The following is a 26,478-nucleotide window of genomic DNA, read 5'->3' as shown; positions in this document are numbered from 1 at the left end:
CCAGACCACCCAGCTCCTGGTGGAGCCCCCCTGGAGGCCGGCAGTGCTGTGGGACTGGGTGACACTGACCTGCCAGGACTTGGGGACAACCAGCACCACCACCTGGTACAAGGATGGGCAGCGTTGGTGGCAGGAGGGACATGACCACTTCACTGTCACTGAGGGTGCCACCTACACGTGTGACAGACCTGGCACCGGCCGCAGCCCCCCCGTGACAGTCTCAAAAGGTGAGGGGGGATCTTTAATGATTCAGGTGGCCCCTGACAAGTCTGGGTCGGCTGCAGTTGGTGGGTGGCCTCACACCCCATGGCTCTGAGGACAAGAGCCTGTCCTCAGGACACCTGGACATCCCAGTGCATCCCAGTTCATCCCAGTGCACCCAGATGTCCCTGGTGCCAGGGGCACCCACCTCGAAGCTGTCTTGAGCCTCTCAACGAGATGGGACCCTCCTGTCCCACAGATGATCTGGTGCTGCAGGTGCCAGCACAGGCACTGGTGGAGGGGGACACGGTGACACTGCGCTGCTGGGGCTGGTTGAACAACATGGTCAATGCGGTGCGATTTTACCAGGACGAGAAGGATCTGAGGGGGGGGTCCTATATAGCTCGGTCAGCAGCAGTGACAGTGACAGTGCATGTTGAGCAGCCTCATGGCTGGAACTCCAATCTCCTCACATCCCAAAGCCCCTTTCCAGAGCACTCAGAGTCACAGTCCTCACCTCCCCTCTCCTTCCCTGAGCTCTTCTCGGTGCCGGTGCTGGAGGGTCCCCCCAAGCCCACCGAAGGGTCCCCCTCACTCTCAGTTGCCTCAGCACCCCCAGCCCCCTGCAGCCCTGAGCCCCCCTCCTGCACGTGTTCTGCCAGGATGGGCAGGTGGTGGGGGGCCCACAGGGGTCCTCGCAGCTGCTGGTGCCTGCCGATGGGGGTCTCTAACTCAGGGAATTACAGCTGCCAGGTGCGCTCTGAGGGGAGGTTGTGTGGAAGAGCAGCGCCCAGCTCTGCATCACAGTGCGCAGTGAGTGCAGGGATGGGCACAGGGAGCCCCCACAGCCTCCTCGGATGCCCTGCCTGAGGACCTCCATGTCCCCCTGAAATGTTTCTTTGGTCCCTCCACCCCTGTTCTGTGTCCCCTAACCCCTCTGTGGTGTCACCCCATCCCTGACATTCCCCATCACACCCATCCCATTGTCCCTATACCCCCACACTGGCTACCAGCCCCTCCCTTTGGCCTCAGCCCTGTCTGTGTCCCCGCAGTGCCCGTGGCCAATGCCACCATCACCCCCAGTCGCCTGTAACACCAGCTGCGTGCAGGTGACCCCCAAACCCTGCGCTTCTCAGTGCAGGTGGGCTCAGCCCCTCTCATCTGCACCTGGCTGCACAACAGGCAGGAGGCGGCTCGGGGTCCCCTCCTGGAGCTCAGGTACATCGATGTGGGACATTCGGGCACCTACCAGTGCATGGCCACCAATGAGGCAGATGGGCATCGTGTGTACCGGGCACCCAGCCCAGAGCTGGTCCTGGAGGTGACACCTGGCTCACCCTTGCTCACAGGTGGGTTCACACGGGGTCACCAGAGTGCTCAGGACCCCCAGGGTTCAGGGTGACCTCGATGTGTCCCCCTCTGTCCCCAGCAGTGGCTGTGAATGTCGACAGGACCCTCCTGTTCCTGCTCCTGCTCCTGGCTGTCATCGGGGGCTGTCACTGGTGACATCACCGGAGTGGGTGACAATGGGGGGGTGATGGGGGTCCTGGACTGAGGGGAAGACCCCAGAGTGGGGGCAGAGATCCGGGATCCGGTGGGAACCAGGGCTACTGTGGCGATTTGGGTGTCCCGTGGGTCGTTGGATCTGCCGAGGTCCCGGGAAGAATCAGGGGTCCCGGTGTCCCCACGGTCACCCACTCCCCTTTCCCTTCCTGGAGTTCCCAGGAAGCTCCAGGACAAGTGAGTGGGGGTCTCGGGCTGGGACTCCCCTTTCCCCCTCCCCAGACACCACCCCGAGCCCCCCCCATCCCCCTCAGACCCCCCCAGATGAGGGGGCTGTGCTCAACAACATCGTGGGCACTGAGTGGGCAGCGGGAGATTTTGGGGGGGACAGGGACACGTCACACACGGGTGTCACCCCCACCCAGATGTCCACAACTGCTGTCACTCTCTGGGCCCCCACGGGTGTCCCCCAGCCCTGCCCCACCTCAGGATCCACAAGTGACCAACGCAGAGCTGTCAGGACCCCACGAGGGACAGCGGGACCCCCATGACTATGATGACTTGCTGTGACACTGGGGGCACAGGGGGGCACTGGGCGCATCAATTCCCCTCAGGGGTCTCTTATTCCCCTTCAGAGGACCCCTTGGACTCCTCCTTCCTTCTCCCAGTGTTGATGGAGCACACAACAATTTTCCCTCTTACTGTACCCAAAATGATGCTTTTGATTAAACTGTGAGAAACAAGGCTCACTCTTTAACATTTTTAATGTTTAATAAAAAATAAAAGGGACATTAAACAGCATGCTGCATGCCTGGCAACTGACAGAGGTACATCGTTATCTACAACAATTCCTCTTCCATACCTTTTCACTGTATATATTGTTAAATATTTAATTGGAAGAGTTATACATATTCAAACATTCTTTCCAGTTTACGTGTTACAGAAATCCTTTTACATGGTTTGAGCCTTGATTCATTTTCATAAATTACGTGCCATACTGCAGATTAAATTTATATATTTTATGTCCTCACAATGCCCCCCTATTCTGTGGTTTGACAGTTCTTGATAACTGAACGGTCAGTGGTAAATTCCATTTTGCATTCTTTCTTTTCATGTTTTTTCACTTGCTACTTTTTAATGTGTTCCTGTACAGATGAGAAACTCCACCAGTACATTAAATCAACATTAGCTATTTCACAAAGTTATTTGAGTTATTCTCACCATTGTCACTTAGTTACCCAAAAAAGGCTTTACCTACTTCTGCAACAGTTAATGTTGTAATACGCAGCATAGTGTCTCTATTTTGATATTTTGGGAGAGCCTAAACTATAATATATTTATCACATTGAAATATATATTCTACACAGACATTAGAGTAAAAAGGCTGACAAACTGTAGTGTACCAAAAGCAGTTAAGAACTGATTACAAACTGTATTGTATCAAAATAATTTGCACACACCCAATAAAATAGTGAAAACCAAAGACTACATAGTCATCCATAACAGGGGGAAGGAGTATTGAAGCATTTATTTGACTTCTCCTTATCCTGCTCTGATTTTGTCAGCAATAAATTCAATTCATATCTCTAATTCGGAGGCAGATTTGCCCCTGACAGGATTTGATGAGTGATCTCTCCTGGTCCTTGTCTCAACCCAGGAACCCTTTGCTCAATTTTCTCTCCCCATCCAGGTGTGGAGGGCAGTGAGAGAGCGGCTGTGGTGGGTGCGGGTCATCCGGCCACTGTCCATCCATGGCAAGGCAGGGAGGAGGAGGAGGGTCCAGGTCAGGTTGTTGAGAAGATTGTTGTGAGATTTGCAGTAGCTCTGGGGCTCTCTCAGTCCCTTGGGGACAGGGACAAAATGATCAATTGCTGCATTTCCAGGCTGGTTCCCTCACAGCTGCACCTGCAGGGAGTGTTTCCAGCCAGCCCTGCTCTGAAAACCATCAAGGGCCCTTGCAGAGCCACTGCTTGGGCTCCCTTTGGGTTTTGTGCTTCTTGCAGGGCTGAGCAAACCACAGGCAGGCCTTTTTCCACCCACAGAATTCTCACCTCTGCAGCAGCTCTAAAGATGCCAGAATCAAAGCCAAGGGGGCAGGGGGGACCCTCAGTTGCTGGCTGCCCCCTGGGGCTGGCCAGAGCAGAGCTGGTCAATGGCCATCCCTGTGCAATGGGGCTGGGCCATGGCTGGGCCCCACCCTTGCATTGACAGGGGTCCCCAGGATGTGCCACCCCTGGGACAGGCACCCAGCCAGGAGTGTGCAGGGATATTTCTGGGACTACCATCCCCGGGACAGGACCTCCCCATGCCAGGATGTCTCACTCCCTGGAACAGGATCCTCCTAGGACAGGAACCACGGGATGTGCCCCCCCAGGACAGAACCGCCTGCCCAGGCATTCTCAATCTGACTCTCAGCACAAACGGCCTCTTCCTTCTTGTCCAGGAAAAGGAAAGTGAAAGTGTTGAGGGGGCACAGCCCAACATCTCTGTCCCCCACACACTCCCCAACTTTCCCTGCACCCCCCACTCCCCATTTTCCTCCTTTCCTGGATGCCCCCAACCCGTTACATCCTCAGGTGCTCTCAGGGATTACTGAGCCAGGAAAAGGGGTGGAGGGCACCTGGCACAAAAGTGAGGAAAATAAGAAAAGATAGAAATAAATAGAGGAAAAACTCACAGGCAGGGGCGGGCACAGAAACAGAGCTAATCAGGACCCCCATGTGATGCCTGCACAGGAAACAAGCACCCAAGGCAGGTTTTGCTGGGCCCTGGGTGATTCCAAAATCTGAAGTACCCTGGAAAGGAGCTGAGATCCCCGTGCCCACCCAGCCACTGCCCATGCTTGGAAGCACCATTCCCCTGGCAACCCAACCATGGGATCCCCATTGCCTTGGTTTCTCTCCTCCCTGGAGACCTCCATCCCAGGACTGCCATTGCCCAGCACCACGATTGCCTTGATCCCATCCCATGGGCTGCTTCTTCCCCCAGAACCCCTATTCCCAAGGGTCCCCTTTTTCCCCATGCACCCCCAATCCTGGCACCCACATGCCATGCCCCCAAATAGATGGGAACCCTGTTCCCACAGCACCCCCATCCCTGAATGTCCCCAGGCATGGAGACCCCCATTCACCTGGAAACCCATCCTTGGTTCCCCACATCCCCTGAGCCCTGCACTCTTGGCAGCGGCATCCCCACCATGTCCCCAGCCTGTGCCCAGCTTGTGGCCACCCTGCCCCCACCAAGGGCCATCTCCATGTAGGGACGGATGTGACCTCGCTTCCTTCCCCTTCATCTGAAGAGCCGCCGGTCAGGGGAGCGGTGGCCACAGCAGCGAGTGACAGCCAGTTCACATGGCTGGGGACACTGGGATGGCCGGGAAGGTGGTGCTGCTCCTGTGGGGTGAGTGCCCTGGGCACGGGCCTGACACCCTGGGGTTAGAGAGGGGGCACAGGGGGGCTGCGGGGTCCCCTGAGATCCCAAGGCCAGCAGAGCCAGTCCATGGTACCCACAGTGGACCTTGGTGGGACTGGGGATGTAGGGTGGCTTTGGGGATAGGAAGAGGGGTCAGGAATTTGGGGATGGGGATGTGGGGACAGGAATGTGGGGACTGGCACCTTTGGGCTCAGGTCGCTCTGGAGATAGGGACAAGGGAACTGGGATGCAGGGACTGGAGGGGACAAGAACCGTGAGGATGTGGCCATGGGGATGGGATCATGGGGATGGGATCATGAGCTGGTGGGGGTGACCTGGGCCAGCATGGGCTGTGTCCGTGGTGTCTTTCTGCCCGGGGTTTCCACAGTGTCCCCATGTTCTGCCTTAGCCCAGGGGGCCCTCACTGTTCCTGTCCCCAAGGTGTCTGTGCCACAGGGATGTGGTGCACCGGGTGGCTGTGACACAGACATGTTCCCCTGCCACAACAAAACTTTTGGGGACAACCCAGACACAATTTCTCACAAGAAATGGTGTAACCATGGGGATGGTTTGGGGACAGTCCCCACACCCCCTGTAGCCCAGGTGCTGCTATCCCTGCAGTGCCACCCCCACCCAGCCCTATCCCTTCTCCCTTCCAGCCCAGAACCTCGGCCTCACTGGTGAGTCCTCGGGGGATGCCATGTCCCCACCCTGCTGTCCCTAGCCCCACGCTGGCCCTGGCAGGCTGGTGTCCCCTGTCACTTGCAGGTGCCCAGACCATCCAGCTCCTGGTGGAGCCCCCCTGGAGGCCAGCAGTGTGGTGGGACCCTGTAACACTGGCCTGCCAGGACTCGGGGTCCACCGGTGCCACCACCTGGTACAAGGAATGGGCAGCACTGGTGGCAGGAGGGACGCAGCAACATCACTGTCACTGCGATTGGCACCTATATGTGTGACAGAACTGGCACTGGGCGCAGCTCTGCCGTGAGGGTCTTAAATGGTGAGGGGGGTTTGGGTGTCCCCAGGCTGGTACCCGCGGGGAACCCAAGGGCTCTGGGTGGGTTACGCTGCATGGGTCACAAGAGTGGGAGACGCCAGTGTTGGAACTGGGGACCCCTGGTGTGCTGTGTGTGACACAATGGGGCAGTCCCAGTGCAATCAGGTCTGACAGGACCCTTCTGTCCCCCAGACTATCTGGTGCTGCAGGTACCGGCGCGGTCGCTACTGAAGGGGGACACGGTGACACTGCACTGCCGGGGCAGGCTGAATCACACAGTCACCTTGGTGTCCTTCTACCCTGAGGAGAAGGAACTGGGAGGGATCCGCAATGGGACCGAGCTGTCCCTGTCCCCTCTGCAGCTGAATGACAGCGGCAGCTATCGCTGCAGGGGCCAGGTGGGATCCTGGGGGTGGAAGGATTCAGCACCAGTGCCAGTGCCAGTGCATGGTGAGCACCCCAGAGCCACCACCCTGACATCCCCAAAGCCTCTCCCCAGGGATTCAGGCCCACAAATCCCCCTCCCCTCTCCTGCCGTGAGCTCTTCCTGGTGCCGGTGCTGGAGGGTCCCCCCCCAGCCTCCTCAGCAGTCCGCCCTGACTCTCAGCTGCTGCAGCACCCCCAGCCCCCTGCAGGCCCCAGTACCCCTCCTGCATATGTTCTACCAGGACGGGCAGGTGGTGGGGGGCCCACTGGGATCCCCACAGTTGCTGGTCCTGCCGTACGGGTCTCCCACTCAGGGAATTACAGCTGTGAGGTGCGCTCTGAGAGGGGCCCATGTCGTAGAGCAGCTCCCGGCTCCACATCACGGTGCACAGTGAGTGTGGGGATGGGCTCGAGGAGCGCCCAAACCCCACCCAGGTCCTTTGGTTGGGCACCTCCATGTCCCCAAGACACCTTCCTTGTGTCCCCTCGCTTCTCCCCTGTGACCTCTCATATCTCCATAGTGTAACCCCATCCCCAACATCCCCATTCACACCGATTCCTCAGTCCCTATCCCTCCACACTAGCTGCCAGCCCCTCCCTGTGGCCTCAGCCTTGTCCGTGTCCCTGCAGTGCCTGTGGCCAATGCCACCATCACCCTCTGTCCTGTCTGTGTCCCCGCAGTTCCTGTGGCCAATGTCATCATCACCCCAGGTCCCCTGTCACACCAGGTGCATACAGGTGACAACGTGACCCTGCGCTGCTCGGTGCAGGTGGGCTCAGCCCCTGTCACCTTCACCTGGCTGCACAATGGGCAGGAGATGGCCTGGGGTCCCCTCCTGGAGCTCAGGAACATTGATGTGGGACATTTGGGCACCTACCAGTGCGTGACCACCAACCAGCTGGGACAGGACGAGCACCGTGTGTTCCAGGCGCTCAGCCCTTGCCTGGCACTGGAGGTGACATCTGGCTCATCCTGGATCACAGGTGGGGTCACATGGGGTCGCCGGGGTGTTCAGGGCCCCTATAGTTCAGGGTCACTTCAGTGTGTCCCCTCTGTCCCCAGCAGTGGCTGTGAATGTCGGCAGGACCCTCCTGTTCCTGCTCCTGCTCCTGGCTGTCATCGGGGGCTGTCACTGGTGGCACAACCGGGGTGGGTGACAATGGGGAGGATTGGGGTCCTGGGGTGAGGGGCAGCCCCAGAGTGGGGGCAGAGATCAGCAGCACCCAGGGCCCCTGAGCTGGTGGACACTGAGCCCGCAATGACCTTGTCTGTGGGTCCTGGGGGATTTGGGGGGAATGTGGAAGGTCTTGGTTGGGCTCCAAGGCGTTCCCTGGGTGGGCTTTGACGAACATTGGGGTGGCACAGGGATCTCCTGGAGGGTTTGGGGAGGTCCTAGAGGGTTGTGCAGGGATGTTGGGGGATCCTTCTTTTTTCCTGGGGGAGTTTAGGGGTGGCCCTCTCTGCCAGGCTTGGGGTTCTGCGGACCCAGCAGGTTGGGGGCACCAGGGGGGTTGGGGGCACTGCAGTGGTGCAGAAGTTCTGGGGGGGTTCAGGGGTGCTCAGAGTGTCTGGGGTGAATCAGGGGTCCATTGGTAATCAGAACTGCATTGGGGATTTGGGGGCTCCATGGGTGATTGGAGCAGCTGAAGTCCCAGGAAGGTTCGGGGGTCCCTGTGTCCCCACGGTCACCTCCTCCCCTTTCCCTTGCAGCCACCAGGAAGCTCCAGGACAGGTGAGTTGGGGGGCTCGGTCCGGGACTCCTCTTTCCCCCTCCCTAAATCCCTTAGCCCCACCCCCCCCGGAGGAGGGGGCTGTGAACCGAGTAGGCAGAGGTTGAGTACAGGGGGGCACTGGGGCACATCACCTACATGTGTCACCCCCACCCAGGTCCCCACAACCAGTGTCACTCTCAGCGCCCCCACGGGTGTCCCCCAGCCCTGCCCCACCTCGGGATCCACAAGTGACCAACATGGAGCTCTCGGGACCCCACGAGGGACAGCGAGACCCCCGTGACTATGATGATGTGCTGTGACACTGGGGGCACTTGGGGTACTGGGGGGCATTGATTCCCCTCAGGGGTCTCTTCTTCTTCTTCACAGCACCCCACAGGGCTCCTCATTCCCCCTCCCAGTGCTGGGGGAGAACACAACGGTTTTCCCTCTTATTGTACCCGAAATTCAGTTTTTTGGTCAAACTGCGTGAGAAACAAGGCTCACTCTTTAAAATTTGTAAATGATTTATAAGGGATAAAATGGACAGTAAACAGCATGCCAGGTGCTTGGAAACTGCCAGATGACCATGGATAACTACAGCAATTCTCTTTACAGAGCTTTGCAATGTATTGGTGAAATACATACTCAGGAGGATTATACAAATTCAAATTCTTTCCCGTTCACATGTTCTGTGAATTCTTTTGCTTGGTTTGACCCTTGATTCATTTTCATAAAGTACATGTCATCCTGCAGATTAAATTTATATATTTCATGTCCTCACAAGGCCCTCCTGTTCTGTGGTTTGACAGTTCTTGATAATGGAACGGTCAGTGGCAAATTCCTCTTTGCATTCTCTCTTTTGATGTTTATTTATTTGCTACTTTTCAATGTGTTCCTATCATACAGATGAGATACTCCACCAGTACATTAAATCAACATTAGCTGTTTCACAAAATTATTTTACTTATTCTCACCATTGTCACTTAGTTACACAAATAAAGGCATTAGCTACTTCTGCAACAGTTAATGTTGTAATACACAGCACATTGTCTCTATCTTGATCTTTTGGGAGAGCCTAAACTATATAAACCATGTTCCCACAGCACCCCCATCCCTGAATGTCCCCAGGCATGGAGACCCCAATTCCCCTTGACCCCCATTCTGCTAGACACCCATCCTTGCTTCCCCACATCCCCTGAACCCCCCACTCCTGGCAACACCATGCCCCTCCATGTCCCCATCCTGTGCCCAGCTTGTGGCCACCCTGCCCCCACCAAGGGCCACCTACACATGGGGACAGACGTGACCTCACTTCCTTCCCCTTCATCCGAAGACCCGCCAGCCAGGGGAGCGGTGGCCACAGCAGCGAGTGACAGCCAGTGCATATGGCTGGGGACAGCGGGATGGCCGGTAAGGTGGAGCTGCTCCGGTGGGGTGAGTGCCCTGGGCACGGGCCTGACACCCTGGGGATGGCAGAGACTGGTGGGTGTGGGATCTCAGTCTCTCAGAACTGGGGCGCAGGGTGAGCAAGACCCCCCCTGGGGGGCTCGGGAGTCCTGGAATGCTGCCAGAGATGTCTGGTGGCTGGACTTTGATCCCACAGGGGAGATGACATCAGTATGAGGACGGGAGGATTTCACTGGGGTGAATGGTGAAGGGACAAGTTGATTGGAGTGTGAGATACAGGGTTTAAGATCCCTGTACAGGGGGGTCTAGAGAGGCAAGATGGAGGGATTGGGGCGTGCCCTTCTCCTTCTTGTTCTTCCTCTAGGCCTCCATCTTCTGTGGTGATGTTGGCACTCCAGGATTGGACCTTACTAGGGGAACACTGGTTAATAAGGGTAGAGGGTATTGGAGAAAAATGATAAATATTGTATACGTAACTCCGAGTATAAAGATAGGTGACCGCCCCAGGGGCTTTCAGTGTGTGCCCATGGCTGACTGCTGAGCAGAACTCTGTCAGGCCAAGAGAAAATCTTTTAGATAAGCAATTAATAAACACCAAGACCAAGAACAAATCTGAAGTTTCCTCTCGTCCTTTCGAACCCGGGGGCCCAAGGCCATCTTTGGGCTTTTCCCCAGACCATCTGAACAGCCCAGAAATCCCACAATTGGCGTCCGCTGTGCGGGCTATCTCCCACCAAACCTTTCGGGGGGGGGAAAGCCCTGAAGAGCTGAAGAGCCAAGAGAACAGCACTGATAACTCCAGAGGAGGGAAGCCTGAAGAAAGAAAGAAGAAAAAGAAAAAACCGGCCGGGAGAAGCTGCAAAAATCAGCAGTCACTGAGAAACTCCATCTCTCAGCTTCTGCTGAAGACAGCTCGTAGCAGAGCGGCCTGGACTGGGACCAGAAAGGCGCCTCTGATCCATCCCTCGTGATCTGCTGGACGGAGAACAAGGGCCTCCAGACCACGCTGACGACGGATTCGGTAAGAAGGCCAAAATAATATTATGGGGGCAACACTCTCCCAAGAACAACGGGAAATCTTATCCACCTTACAAAGTGTAGCAGAATTATATACAGAAGGGATCCCAAAGAAAGAATTAAAACAGCTGTTATTATGGGCAAGGCTCAATTACCCACTTGCAGAAACATATCTTTTGTTCGAAGTCGGGTTTTGGCAAGAGATTAATAGGCATTTATATATTTTAGCAACAAAAAAAGATGAGACAGCGTTAAAGCTACTCTCGCCGGCAAGAATCATGTTACAAGGTATTTCAGTGCAGTCTAAAAGACTGGAAAAGCAGCGAGAAGCTGCGGTATTCTCAGAGAAGGGGGCGGAGCGGCAGAGCTCCGGGAAAAAAATTGCTCTGGCTTTGAAAGGCCAGGGGGAAGGGGCTCTCGAAAAAAGAGAGCGGGAAAAAATATTAAAACCCCCGATCAAAAAATGCAACAAACCCCAAGGGCGTCCTGAAACTCCAGAGAGTGTGGAGGAGTCAGGAGCAGAAGGGGGGGAGCAGGAAGATAAGGGATCGGGGGAGGGGCCTGTTCGCGGTGAAAGCGGCGACGCGGCGGCGGCGGCAAACGCGAGCAGCGCGGGTGAGGATGAGGACACGCGCGCGGAGGGCGAAACTCGCAAAAACCGGGGTGTAGACTCACACGCGAACGCGGAAGGCGGGCTGAGGGAAAATTCGCAGCCTCAGAGGGCCGCCGCGGTGGGACGCAGGAGGCGCGCGGGTGTGACGTCAGAGCCGGTGCGACGGTCAGCTCGAATCGCGGGTAGAGCCGGGGTGCCGGCGGGAGAGGCGAACACAACGTCAGAGGAGGAGGGGTCGGATTCCGGGACAGACCGAGGGGCGGGAACCTCGGAGGTGAAACAGGGGGGAGACGATGATGACGTCACCTTGGGGGACACCGGAAGTAGCTCAGAGAGTACGCACGCGCAGAGAGTAAGACGCGGGCGGGCCCGAGCCCGGTCCCCTGTGACGTCGCGGGTGAGGAGGGGCCGTGCTAGGGATTCTACGTCCCAGGGCTCCACTCCGTCTCCAGATCTGGCGCCTTTGGTCCCGAGCCTCGGAGTTTCAGTTCCTTCCCTTCATGGGAGACGCCGAGCCGGAAGAGGAAGTGGGGCAGTCGAGATTGCACCGTCATCCGAGCCAGGGAGGCCGGTGACAGCGCCACCTAGTGGCAGGAGGGCAGAAGTGCACGACATGCCGGGTCGGCTCGGCGGAGCCACAGCGCCATCTCGTGGCGAGACTGCAACAATGCAGCAATTTTTTCCAACAACATATAAAAAGAGAAGCACCTCGAAGAAAACAATGTTAACACAACAAAGGGATTATCCATCTGATCCACCGATCGTGAGACATTTTCTAAACAACACGCAGGCAAAGCTAAAGGGAAAATCCTTTAGTTTTGATCAGGAACCCAGAGACCGGACAAATAGAGGGTCCTTTCAGACTAATCACTTGGGGAAAGGGTTTCGCTTGTATCTCCACAGATCGAGGTCTGAAGTGGGTGTCAGCGCGGCACTTGAAACCATTCCGAACGCGAGAACACGAGAATGCTGATCCAAGAAACAAAGAGACGAGTACTCAGACAGAAGTCGAGACTCAGACTGCGAAAAACGACCCAGAAGAGAAATAAAAAAGAAACCAAGGACTCTGGGGGGTTTTCACACAAAAGCGAAGTAATGGGTTTCATGATGCTTATGTGCATCGTTCTTTCATTCATTGCAGTAAGCAGTGGGGGAGATTTACCTGTTAGTCAACCAAGGCAAAATGTATGGGAGGCTTTAGCTCGGGCAGCGAATTTAGACAGCATCTGCCTGACACATTCAAGACCAGGTAAACCGTTTTCAGCATGCATGGTTGGGTTGCCAGTGGACCAATGGCCAGTTCCAGGGCACTCTGCAATTAACATTTCGCAGGTCATTAAAAATCCTATATAAGAGTGGTGTGCTTGGACACACCTGCTTCCTGTGGCTTCTACAGAACCTCAGGAATTGGAGATTTTTGGGTCCATGACAATGAGACTCTGCATGCAGTTTGAAGCTCCGAAAGTCACAAAGGTGAAAACTATTGATTTAACTCCCACTCATGAATTTTATAAGAATGCCTCAGCTTGGTGTAAATATACAAAGAGAACTACCAAAGGGTCGATCCAAGTTCCGGTGCAATTGCCGCGGGGTCTGTTCTTAATTTGCGGGGAGAGAATTTGGCACGGCATTCCTGCTAATGCCACGGGAGGTCCATGCAGCATTGGGGAAATTTCAATGCTTTCGCCTGATTTGAACATGTTAAGAGAGGGAAGGCACAGAGAAAAAAGATCAATACAGCAATATGCAGCAGATTGCAATGATGAAATGTTTTCTTGGGACAAGAAAACGAGTATTGCTACAGCAATCTTCTCACCTCAGACAGCATCGGGGGTGGCCTTGACTCAGATCGACCGCATGGGTTGTTGGTTGAGCAAACATGCGCGGTCTGTGTCTGTCACACTGGATGATATGTTAAAAGACGTCAGTAGTGTGAGACAGGCGACTCTTCAAAATAGAGCAGCAATCGATTATCTATTGCTCGCTCATGGACATGGGTGTGAAGAGTTCGAAGGGATGTGCTGCATGAATCTCTCAGATCATTCAAAGTCAATTCATGAAAATATCAAAAATATAAAGGACAGCATAAATAAGCTTGGTGAGATCACAGGATCATGGATCGATCAATTGGCAGAATTCTTTGACATCTCTCCCATTTGGAGAGGAATCTTAAAAATAGGGTTTTATATTTTAATAGTTCTCCTAGTCCTCATACTTGTTGTCCCATGCATATCTGCATGTTTAAAACATGCAATGAATCGGATGGCGAAAAAGATCCTTTTGGTGCAAACAGAAGGGGGAGATGTGGGATCTCAGTTTCTCAGAACTGGGGCGCAGGGTGAGCAAGACCCCCCCTGGGGGGCTCGGGAGTCCTGGAATGCTGCCAGAGATGTCTGGTGGCTGGACTTTGATCCCACATGGGAGATGACATCAGTATGAGGACGGGAGGATTTCACTGGGGTGAATGGTGAAGGGACAAGTTGATTGGAGTGTGAGATACAGGGTTTAAGATCCCTGTACAGGGGGGTCTAGAGAGGCAAGATGGAGGGATTGGGGCGTGCCCTTCTCCTTCTTGTTCTTCCTCTAGGCCTCCATCTTCTGTGGTGATGTTGGCACTCCAGGATTGGACCTTACTAGGGGAACACTGGTTAATAAGGGTAGAGGGTATTGGAGAAAAATGATAAATATTGTATACGTAACTCCGGGTATAAAGATAGGTGACCGCCCCAGGGGCTTTCAGTGTGTGCCCATGGCTGACTGCTGAGCAGAACTCTGTCAGGCCAAGAGAAAATCTTTTAGATAAGCAATTAATAAACACCAAGACCAAGAACAAATCTGAAGTTTCCTCTCGTCCTTTCGAACCCGGGGGCCCAAGGCCATCTTTGGGCTTTTCCCCAGACCATCTGAACAGCCCAGAAATCCCACAGGTGGGGAGAGGTCACAGGGGGGCTGCAGGGTCCCCTGAGGTCCTGTAAGGCCACAGAGGTGTGGGATCTCAGTCTCTCAGAACTGGGGTGCAGGGTGAACGAGACCACCCCTGGGGGGCTCGGGAGTCCTGGAATGTTGCCAGAAATGTCTGGTGGCTGGACTTTGATCCCACAGGGGAGATGACATCAGTATGAGGACAGGAGGATTTCACCGGGGTGAATGGTGAAGGGATAAGTTAATTGGAGTGTGAGATAAAGAGTTTAAGATTTCTGTACAGGGGGGTCTAGAGAAGTAAGATGGAGGAATTGGGGCGTGCCCTTCTCCTTCTTCTTCTTCCTCTAGGCCTCCATCTTCTGTGGTGATGTTGGCACTTTGGGATTGGTCTTTACTAAAAGTGCACTGGTTAATAAGGGTAGAGGGTATTGGAGAAAAATGATAAATATTGTATACGTAACTCCGGGTATAAAGATAGGTGGCCGCCCCAGGGGCTCTCAGTGTGTGCCCATGGCTGACTGCTGAGCAGAACTCTGTCAGGCCAAGAGAAAATCTTTTAGATAAGCAGTTAATAAACACCGAGACCGAGAAAAAATCTGAAGTTTCTTCTCGTCCTTTGGAACGCGGGCGACCCAAGGCCATCTTGGGCTTTTCCCAGACCATCTAAACAGCCCCAAAATCCGACACAGAGGCAGAGCATGAGGTGACCAGGGCTGTGGGGACAGGAGAAGGGGGACAATAAGGGGGGGACAGGGATTAGGGGAACTATCATGGGACTGGTGGGGGTGACCACTGCAACCACTGCTGAGTTTCCATTTCTGGGTGTCCAATGTGTCCCCATATCCTAACTGAGCAAGGGCTTGTTGGTGTGTCTCTGTCCCCAAGGGGTCCTTGCCACATTATGACAGTTTATGGACAGCCCCCACACCCAGTCTCTCCCCGCCAATGTCCCTGTGATGCCACCCTCACCCAGCCCAGTCCCTTCTCCCTTCCAGCCCAGACCCTTGACCTCGCTGGTGAGTCCTCAGGGGATGCCATGGCCCCAACCCTGCTGTCCCCAGCCCTACCCTGGCCCTGGCAGGCTGGTGTCCCCTGTCACCCACAGGTGCCCAGACCACCCAGCTCCTCGTGGAGCCCCCCTGGAGGCCAGCAGTGCTGTGGGACCAGGTGACACTGACCTGCCAGGGCTTTGGGACAGCCACCATCTGGTACAAGGACGGGCGACGCTGGAGGCAGGAGAGACGCAATCAGTTCACTGTCACTGAGAGTGGCACCTACACGTGTGACAGACCCGGCACCGGGCTCAGCCCCCCCGTGACAGTCTCAAATGGTGAGGGGGGTTTGGGTGTCTCCAGACTGGTACCTGCGGGGACCCCGAGGGCTCTGGGTGGGCTCTGCTCCATGGGTCACCTCCTGGTGTGACCAGAGCCTGTCCCTGGCACACGGGGACATCCCAGAGCATCTCAGAGCAGAGGGACCCCAATTCTGGATTCAGGGACCGCTGGTGCAATGGATATGTTCCAGTTTGTGGGTTCTTTGAGAAAATGGAATGCCCCAGGTATCCTAAGACTCCCATGTCCCGCAGACCGACTGGTGCTGCAGGTGCCGGCGCAGGAGCTGCTGGAGGGGGACACGGTGACACTGCGCTGCCAGCTCTGGGAGAACATGTCGGTCACTGGGGTGCGATTCTACCATGGGGACAAGGAGGTCGAGAGGTCCCTCAATGGGACCGAGCTGTCCCTGTCCCCTCTGCAGCTGAACCACAGTGGACGCTACAGCTGCAGGGGCTGGGCGGACTCTGAGGTGGCACCATGGCCACTCTTGGATCCAGTGACAGTGACAGTGCACGGTGAGCACCACACAGCTGCCACCTTGACATCCCCACAGCCCCTCCCCAGGGACTCAGGCTCACAAATCTCCCTCCCCTCTCCTTCCCAGAGCTCTTCTTGGTGCCAGTTCTGGAGGGTCCCCCCAAGCCCTCCGTGGGGTCCTCCCTGACTCTCAGCTGCTTCAGCACCCCCAGCCCCCTGCGGCCTCGACCCCCCCCTCCTGCACCTGTTCTACCAGGATGGGCAGGTGGTGGGGGGCCCGCAGGGGTCCCCGAAGCTGCTGGTGCCCGCCGTGGGGGTCTCCCACTCAGGGAATTACAGCTGCCAGGTGCGCTCCAATGGTGGGGCCGTGCAGAAGAGCAGCGCCCAGCTCCGCATCACAGTGTGCTGTGAGTGCGGGGATGGGCATGGGGAGCCCCCACAGCCTCCCTGGGTCCCCCACACTGCCTGGGTTCCCCCATAAATTCCAGGGTCCCCATCCTTTCCTGGGTATCTCATCAGATCCCCTAAGCTCTATGTGGGTTCCCCCTATTTCCTTGCAATCTTTTTCCACATCCTCTCATTACTGCTGGGATCACCCTCTGTGTCCCCCCATTCCTCACTGGGATCCCTTCATCTCTCCCTGGTTCAACCACAGCCCTCTCTGATCTCCCCCCATGGTCCTCAGGTCTCACCATTCCCTCCCTGGGTTTACATACCCTTCCTGGGGTCTCCCCATCTTCCTCTCCAGATGACAGGTCCCTGAACCCTTCATCCTTCCTTGGGGTGCATTTCCAAGCCCCCTTCCATCTCTGCGCCGCCTCTCCCTCAGTGGGGTCCCCCTTCCCCTCTCCCACCTGCCCCCCGCAAGTCCCCCATTGTCCCCTGCAGTCCACCCCCCTCCCCGCAGGGGTCCAGCTCTCACTGTGGGTGCAGCCCCTCAAGGGACAGGTGGCACTGGGGCACCACCTCGTGCTGAGCTGCGTGGTGGCCACAGGGAGAGGTCCCCTGTCCTTCTCCTGGCACTGGTAGGGCTCGAGGGCACGACTGGGCACCACCCCCCACCTGGAGCAGTGCCACGCTGGGGACAATGACAGCGGCCAGTACCAGTGTGGGGACAGCGACGGGGACAGCTTGGCCGAGAGTGACCCCCTGAATGTCACTGTCCTGGGAGACCAGGACCCTTGTGTTATGAACAAAAATTCAGTTGATTTTTTCTGTGAGAAAAAAGTTACCACTACTGCTGGGCTGCTGCCTGTGTTATGGTAATTATGGGTCGTTGTCGTTAATGGTTGTTTTTGTATTAGTAAAAGCCCTGGCTAGGGCGAGGTAATGGCCCTTCTCTGACACAGTGGAGGGTGGGAACCTTCCCGAACCATGAGGAGAAGACACCTGAGAAGGTGAGGGGGGGGGGTTATGCAAAGTGACTCCAAGGACCAGAATGCTTTGTGGGACCCCCAACTCCAAACCCACGGAGAAACCCCTAAAACAACGAGTCAAATAAGAGTTGAGAGGCTGGAGTGATGTCTGGATGTGAGGAGCCGAGTGCTGAGCCTGCAGAGATGCAGAACACCTTCGGAGACTCTCGCCCTGACCATGGGAGTCGACCCCGGCGGTGAGACCAGGCCGACTGAGTGGGAGGGGCACCATCTGACGGGGACATCACACCCTAAAGGCTCCCACGAGGACTGGATTCCCCCAGCTCTGCCCCTTGTGGACAGAGCTGCGCATATCCTCCTCCTCTGAGTCGCCCTGGGAGAGACGACGGATGCTGCAGACCCGTCGAGCTACCCAATCCTGAGCTGATCACTTTTAATAAAGGCATTAAAAAGGAGAAGAAGTCTCCTGGCCCTGTTTATTTCACTTGGGCTGAGGATGACCGCTCCCACAGTACCCCCATCTCCATCCTACCTTGCCCAGTGCCAGCTCTGTCTCTGTCCCCACAGTGCCCGTGACCAATGCCACCATCACCACCGGTCCCCTGGCATACCAGGTGCATGCAGGTGACAACGTGACTCTGTGCTGCTCAGAGCAGATGGAGTCAGCCCCTGTCACCTTCACCTGGCTGCACAACGGGCAGGAGATGGCACAAGGTCCCCTCCTGGAGCTCAGAGACATCGATGTGGGACATTTGGGCACCTACCAGTGTGTGGCCACCAACCAGCTGGGACAGGATGGGCACCACGTGTTCCGGGCACTCAGCCCTCAGCTGGCCCTGGAGGTGACACCTGGCACACCCGGGGTTACAGGTGGGGTCACACACAGGGTCACTGGGGTGTTCAGGACCCCCATGGTTCAGGGTGACCCCAGTGTGTCCCCCTCTGTCCCCAGCAGTGGCTGTGAATGTCGGCAGGACCCTCCTGTTCCTGCTCCTTCTACTGGCTGTCATTGGGGGCTGTCACTGGTGGCACCACCAGAGTGGGTGACAATGGGGGACAGGGGTCCTGGAGTGAAGGGAAGCCCCCAGAGTGGGGACAGAGAGCAGCATCACCCAGGGCCCCTGAGCTGGGGGACACTGAGCCTGCAGTGACCTCGGCTGGGGGTCCAGGGGGATTTGGGGGGAATTTGGAGGGTCTTTTCTGGGCTCCATGGCCATCCCCAGATGGACTTTGAGGAACATTGTGGTGCATTGGGAGCTCCTGGAGTGTTTGGGGAGGTCCTGGAGGGCTGTGCAGGGATGTTGGAGGATCTTTCTGGGTCGTGGTTGTGTTTTGGGGGCGCCCCTCCCTGCCAGGCTTGGGGTTCTGGGGACACAGAGTGTTGTGGACAACAGGGGGACTGGGGGAACTGCAGTGATGCAGAAGTTCTGGGAGATTCAGAGGTGATCAGAGTGTTCAGGGGGAATCAGGGGTCCATTGGGAATTGGGGCTGCAGTGGGGATTTGGGGGCCCTGTGGGTGGTTGGAGCTACTGAGGTCCCAGGAAGGTTCAGGGATCCTGGGCTCCCCCTGGTCACCTCCACCCCTTTCCCTTGCAGCCACCAGGAAGCTCCAGGACAGGTGAGTGGGGGGCTCGGGCTGGGACTCCCCTTTCCCCCTCCCCATCCCCCTTAGATCACCCCCCCAGAGGAGGGGGCTGTGAACCGAGTGGGCAGAGGGTGAGTACAGGGGGGGGACAGGGACACATCACCCACGAGTGTCACCCCCACCCAGGTCTGCACCACCGGTGTCACTCTCAGCGCCCCCACGGGTGTCCCCCAGCCCTGCCCCACCTCGGGATTCTCACGTGACTTACATGGAGCTCTCGGGACCCCAGGAGGGACAACAGGACCCCCGTGACTACGATGATGTGCTGTGATACGGGGTCACTGGGGGGCACTTGGGGCATCGATTCCCCTCAGGGGTCTCTTCTTCCTCTTCACAGCACCCCACAGGGCTCCTCATTTACCCTTCCAGTGCTGAGGGAACACACAACGTTTTTCCCTCTTATTGTACCCAAAATTCAATTTTTTGGTCAAACTGTGTGAGAAACAAGGCTCACTCTTTAAAATTTGTAAATGTTTAATAAGGGATAAAAGGGACAGTAAACAGCATGCTGGGTGCTTGCCAACTGCCAGAGGCACCCAGTTAACTACAACAATTCTCCTTACATACCTTTTTATTGTATTGGTGAAAGACATACTCAGGAGGGTTATACATATTCAAACATTCCTTCCAGTTCACATGTTCCAGAAATCCTTTTGCTTGGTTTGACCCTTGATTCATTTTCATAAAGTACATGTCATTCTGCAGATTAAATCCACATATTTTGTGTCATCAAAAGGTCCCCCTGTTCTGTGGTTTGATAGTTCTTGATAATGGAAGAGTCAGGGGTAAATTCCTCTTTGCACTCTCTCTTTTTATGTTTTTTCACTTGCTACTGTTCAATGTGTTCTTCTCATACACATGAGATACTCCACCAGTACATTAAATCAACATTAGCTATTTCACAAAATTATCTGAGTTATTCTTATCATTGTCACTTAGTTACACAAATAAAGGCATTAGCTACTTCTGCAACAGGTAATATTGTAATACACAGCACATTGTCTCTATCTTGATCTTTTGTGAGAGCCTAAACTATATTATTTATCACACTAAAATATATGTTCTACACAGGGATTAGGGTAAAAGGGCTGACAAATTGTGGTGTATCAAAAGCAGTTAAAAAGTGATCACAAACTGTATTGTATCAAAATACTTTGAAAAAAAAACCAATATAATAGTGAAAGCCAATGACTACAAAGTTATTCATAACAGGGGGAAGGTGTATGAAAGGGTTTATTTGACTTATCCTTATTTTGCTCTGATTTTGTCAGCAATAAATTCAATTCATATCTCTAAATCATAAGCAGTTTTACCCGTGTTATGTTTGCCCAATTATCCCATCATAAAAAGGCCAAACAATATTAAAAGTAGTAACAATTTTAATTAAATAGTTTAGAAAATATATAAACACGGGATAATTTGGTTCAAATAGTAGCGCATAAGCAAAAACAGCCGCGGGGTACGGAGGGCAGGGTTCAATGACACTTGCCACTTCACGTACAAGCTTGCCAAGTGAAAATCACCCTTTATATGCCATATGTCAATACCATCTCCTCCCATTTCTGTCTCCGCCCTCCTCACCACCTTTACCACGCATGCGCCACCACTTGGTTTGGTGGGCGCACAAGTCTTTGGGGGTCGTCACTGATGAAGGCTCTGTAGTCTTCTTCGTTGTCCTTTAATTAACCTTTGGGTTACACATGCGCACCAAGCCAGTACAATATAAGCCAAGACTAACGTATCAGTGCATCTACATATCAAAGCAATAAGTCCCTTATAATGAGCCTTTTCTTGGACCCAACCAGGTTCTTGGTTATTTTTAGCAACGGTATCTTCAGCTTCTTTCCTGTGGTCCTTGAAAACATCTGCTGGGAAAAGGGGGGTGGAGACCCTCCTTTCCCTCTCCTCTTTGGCATTACTATTTTTAACTTATTCTATTATTTCCAGATATTAGTTACTATATCAATATTGATTGCTGTTTCAATTTTTATCAGCACGAATCATACCTATTTACCACACCCGTGACAGGATTTGATGAGTGACCTCTCCTGGTCCTTGTCTCAACCCAGGAACCCTTTACCTTATTTTCTCTCCCCATCCAGGTGTGGAGGGCAGTGAGAGAGCGGCTGTGGTGGGTGCGGGGCATCCGGCCACTGTCCATCCAGGGCAAGGCAGGGAGGAGGAGGAGGGTCCAGGTCAGGTTATTGAGCAGATTGTTGTGGGATTTGCAGTAGTTCTGGGACACCCTCAGTCCATTGGGCACAGGGACAAAATAATCAGTTGCTGCATTTCCAGACTGGTTCCCTCACAGCTGCACCTGCAGGGGGTTTCCAGCCAGCCCTGCTCTGAAAACCATCAAAGGCCCTCACAGAGACACTGCTTGGGCTCCCTTTGGGTTTTGTTCTTCTTGCAGGGCTGAGCAAACCACAGGCAGGCCTTTTTCCCCCACAGAATTCTCACCTCTGCAGCAGCTCTAAAGCTGCCAGAATCAAAGCCAAGGGGGCAGGGGGGACCCTCAGGTGCTGGCTGCCACCTGGGGCTGGCCAGAGCAGAGCTGGGCAATGGTCATCCCTGTGCAGTGGGGCTGGGCCATGGCTGGGCCCCACCTTTGCATTGACAGGGGTCCCCAGGATGTGCCACCCCTGGGACAGGCAGCCAGCCAGGAATGTGCAGGGACATTTCTGGAACTGCCACCCCTGGGGCAGGACACCTCCCATGCCAGGATGTGCCACCTCCTGGGACAGGATCCTCCTAGGACAAGACCCTCTTGGATGTGACCCCCAGGACAGAACCCCCTCCCTTTCCCATCTGACTCTCAGCACAAACAGCCGCTTCCTTCTTTTCCAAGGAAAAGAAAGTGAAACTGTTGAGAGGGCACAGCCCAACACCTCCATCACTCACAGCCTCTCCACCCTTCCCGGCACACCCTTAACCCAATTTTTCCCCTCCCCCATCTCCCCCCAACCTACTCCCTGCTCAGGTGCTCCCCGGGATTGCTGAGCCGGGAACTGGGGGTGAAGGCCCCTGCTACAAAAGTGAGGAAAATAGGGAAATAAGAGAAATAAAGAGAGGAAAAATTCAAGGGTGGGGGAGGGCACAGAGGCAGAGCTATCCAGGACCCCCCATGTGATGCCTGCACAGGAAAAGAGCACCCCAGGTTGGCTTTGCTAGGCTGTGGGCCACCCCAAAATCTCAGTCATCCAGGGAAGGAGCTGTGACCCCTGTGCCCACCCAGCCACTGCCCATCCCTGAAACTCCCATTCCCCTGGCAACCCAACCATGGGACCCCATTGCCTTGGTTTCTCTCCTCCCTGGGGACCTCCATCCCAGGACTGCCATTGCCCAGCACCACCATTGCCTTGATCCCATCCCATGGGCTGCTTCTTCCTCCAGAACCCCTATTCCCAAGGGTCCCCTTTTTCCCCCTGCACCCCCAATCCTGACACCCAGATGCCATGACCCCAAATTTCTGGGGACCATGTTCCCACAGCACCCCCATCCCTGAATCCCCCCAGGCATGGAGACCCCAATTCCCTTGGATCACCATTCTCCTGGACACCCATCCTTGGTTCCCCACATCCCCTGAGCCCCCCACTCCTGGCAACACCATCCCCCACCATGTCCCCAGATTATGCAGCCTTGTCCACAGCCTGTGCCCAGCTCGTTGGGACCCTGCCCCCACCAAGGGCCACCTACGCATGGGGACGGACGTGACCTCGCTTCTTTCCCCTTCATCCAAAGAGCCGCCAGCCAGGGGAGCGGTGGCCACAGCAGCGAGTGACAGCCAGTTCACATGGCTGGGGACACCGGGATGGCTGGGAAGGTGGAGCTGCTCCGGTGGGGTGAGTTCCCCGGACACGGGCCTGACACCCCAGGGATGGGGAGGGCAGGAGGCACAGGGGGGCTGCAGAGTCACCTGAGGTCCCCAATGCCAGCAGAGCCAGTCCATGGTACCCACAGTGGACCTTGGTGGGACTGGGGATGTAGGGTGGCTTTGGGGAGGAAGGAATTTGGGGATGTGGGGACAGGAATGTGGGGACTGGCACCTTTGGGCTCAGGGGGCTCTGGAGATAGGGACAAGGGAACTGGGATGCAGGGACAGAAGGGGACAAGAATGGTGAGGATGTGGCCATGGGGATGGGATCATAAGGATGGGATCATGAGCTGGTGGGGGTGACCTGGGCCAGCATGGGCTGTGTCCGTGGTGTCCTCATGCCCAGGGTGTCCACAGTGTCCCCATGTTCTGCCTCAGCCCAGGGTGGCCTCAGTGTCCATGGTCCCAAGGTGTCTGTGCCACATGGATGTGGTGCATGGGTGGCTGTGACACAGACATGTCCCCCTGCGTCTCCAAATCTTTTGGGGACCACCCAGACACACACTTTCCCACAAGAACTGCTGTCCCCATGGGGACAGTTTGGGGACAGCCCCCACACCCCTTGCCCCTGTGCTGTTTTCTCTGCAGTGCCAACCCCCACCCAGCCCTGTCCCTTCTCCCTTCCATCCCAGACCCTCGGCCTCCCTGGTGAGTCCTCAGGGGATACCATGGCCCCACCTTGCTGTACCCAGCCCTACACTGGCCCTGGCAGGCTGGTGTCCCCTGTCACCCGCAGGTACCCAGACCACCCAGTTCCTGGTGGAGCCCCCCTGGAGGCCGGCAGTGCTGTGGGACCGGGTGACACTGACCTGCCAGGGCTCAGGGACTGCCAGTGCCACCACCTGGTACAAGGACAGGCAGCACTGGGGGCAGCAGGGACAGGACCGCCTCACTGTCACCGAGAGTGGCACCTACACCTGTGACAGATCCGGCACCGGGCGTAGCCCTGCTGTGAGAGTCTTAGATGGTGAGGGGGCTTCAGGTGTCCCCAGCCTGGCACCTGTAGGGACCCCGAGGGCTCTGGGTAGGTTCCACTCCATGGGTCACCTCCTGTGTGGCCAGAGCCTGTCCCCTGCTCTGGGGACATCCCAGAACATCCCACTGTGGGGGAACCCTGTTGGAATTGGGGACCCCTGGTGCCCCCAACTGGGGGGATCCCAGTGCCATCAAGTACGACAGGATCCCTCTGTTCCCTAGAGAGGCTGGTTCTGCAGGTGCCAGCACGGACGCTGCTGGAGGGGGACACAGTGACACTGCGCTGCCGGAGCTGGTGGAACAACACAGTCACCTCGGTGTCATTTTACAATGAGGGCAAGAAACTGGAGGAGCTCCGCGATGGCACCGAGCTGTCCCTGTCCCTTCTGCAGCAGCACCACAGCGGCAACTAAAACTGTGAGGCCCGGGTGAGCAAAGGGGTGTCAAAGTGGAGGGTGTCGAAGACGATGACAGTGACAGTACACAGTGAGTGCAACAATGGGGACAGGGAAGTCCAACATCCTCCAAGGATTTCCTATCACTGCCTGAATCCTTCATCCCTCTCTTTACTCCTCCCATGGTCATACAAAATTTCCCAAGTCCCTCTTGGTTTCCCCCATGACTGCCCAGTTCCCCCTCCTGATCCCTCATCCCTTCCTTTGTCCTTCCCATCCCTCCCTTGATTCCCCACCCTTTCCAAGGTTCCTGCTCCACCCTCTGCTCTCCCTTCCTTCCATGGGTCCTCCGGCCTATCTATAAACCCCAAATCATTCCCTGAGTCTCCTCAGTCTCTCTTGTGGTTCCCCATCCCTGCCTGGGTCTCTGCACCTTTCCATGGGGTCTTACCATTGTCCCTAGGTCCCAACACACCTCTGAGGGTCCCCTTCTGCTCACTGGGATCCTATCTGCTTCCCTCCAATCCCTTCCTTTCCCTCCTGTGTCTCCCACCCTTCCTGGGTCCCCAATCCCTTCTGTGTCCATCCACAGGGGTCCCACTCCCAGCGGTGTCCCTGTCAGTGCAGCCCCCCGGGGGACAGGTGACACTGGGGGACAGCCTGGTGCTGAGCTGTGAGGTGGCCATGAGGACAGGTCCCCTGTCTTTCTCCTGGCACCAGGAGGGCTCAGGGGCACTGCTGGGCACCAGCCCCCACCTGGAGCTGCACCAAGATGGGGACAATGACAGCAGCCAGTACTGGTGCCGGGTCAGCGACGGGGACAGCGTGTCCGAGAGTGACGCCCTGAATTTCACCGTCCTAGGTGAGCGGGACCGTCAGGCTGGGGGTGACCCCACCCACGGCACCCCCTCCCACCTGCCCAGTGCCAGCCCTGTCTCTGTCCCCACAGTGCCTGTGGACAATGCCACCATCACCTATGGTCCCCTCTCACACCAGGTGCGTGCAGGAGACAACATGAATCTTTGCTGCTCAGTGCAGGCCGGCTCAGCCCCTGTCACCTTCACCTGGCTGCACAATGGGCAGGAGGTGGTCCGGGGTCCCCTCCTGGAGCTTGGGGACATCAATGTGGGACATTCAGGCACCTACCAGTGCGTGGCCACCAACCAGCTGGGACAGGACGGGCACTGCGTGTTCTGGGCACTCAGCCCTGAGCTGGCCCTGGAGGTGACACCGGGCTCACCCTGGGTCACAGGTGGGGTCACACGGGGTCACCAGGGAGTGCTGGTCTCCTGGGCTAATGGGTGATCCTGATGTGTCCCCCTCTGTTTCTTGCAGTGGCCACAGGGGTCGGTGGGTCCCTTTTCTTCCTGCTCCTGCTTGTGGGTGTCATTGTGACCTGGCACTGGTGCCACCATATGGGTGGGTGACAATGAGGGGACGGGGGTCCCAGGGAGCTGTACGAGCCCCCAGAGTTGGGGAGCGATAGGGCAGCACCCACAGCCCCAGAATTGTGACCATGTCTGGGGGTCCTGAAGGGTTTGGGGAGACACTGGAGGGTCCTGCAGGAATGTTGAGGGTTCTTTCAGGAGCCCTGGGGGTATCTGGGTGTCTCTGTCCCTGCTGGGCTTTGGGTTCTTGAGGCTGAGTTGGTCGAGGGCACTGGGGATGTTCATTAATTCTGGAGCGCTTCGGAGATGCTTGGGGGCCCTGAGGGGAATTGAGGGTCCAGTGGGGATTCAGGAATCTTGAGAGGGGTCAGGGCCCTGGGGACCCCACAGTCACCCCTTCCCTCTTTCCTCTGCAGCTGCCAGAAAGCAGCAGGAAAGGTGAGTGGGGGGCTCAAACCACACTATCCCCTTTTACCCCAACCCCCAAGACCTCCCATCCCCTCCCACACATCCCCTTTATTCCCTCAGGGCCCCCCCGGATCCCCCGGCCCCCCCAGAGGAAGGGGAGGTGCTGTACACCCATGTCGTGGTCACCAAGAGGGCAGGGGGTGAGTATGGGGGGGACACACGGAGAGGGACACGTCACCCACGAGTGATACCCCACCCAGATCCCACAGCCCATGTCTCTCGCAGCGTCCTCCCGTGCAACCACCCTCCAGGATCGCCAGGTGACCTACGCAGAGCGGCGGGGACCCCAGCGGCGACCACGGGAACCCAGGGACATCTACGGGAATGTGCTGTGA

The 26,478-nt window shown here is 56.1% G+C and overlaps 1 pseudogene; it reads left to right on the top strand.

The window, feature by feature from the left end:
* The first annotated feature begins 1,456 nt into the window (after positions 1-1,456).
* Positions 1,457-26,478, top strand: LOC128948109 (Fc receptor-like protein 5; annotated as a pseudogene).

This window comes from Melozone crissalis, unplaced genomic scaffold (genome assembly GCF_028551555.1).
Source record: "Melozone crissalis strain CALT ecotype California unplaced genomic scaffold, PUWL_Pcris_2 ptg000114l_1, whole genome shotgun sequence".
NCBI classification, from domain to species: domain Eukaryota; kingdom Metazoa; phylum Chordata; class Aves; order Passeriformes; family Passerellidae; genus Melozone; species Melozone crissalis.
Note: the sequence above shows the minus strand (reverse complement) of the source record. Positions and strands in the feature narration are given on the sequence as shown.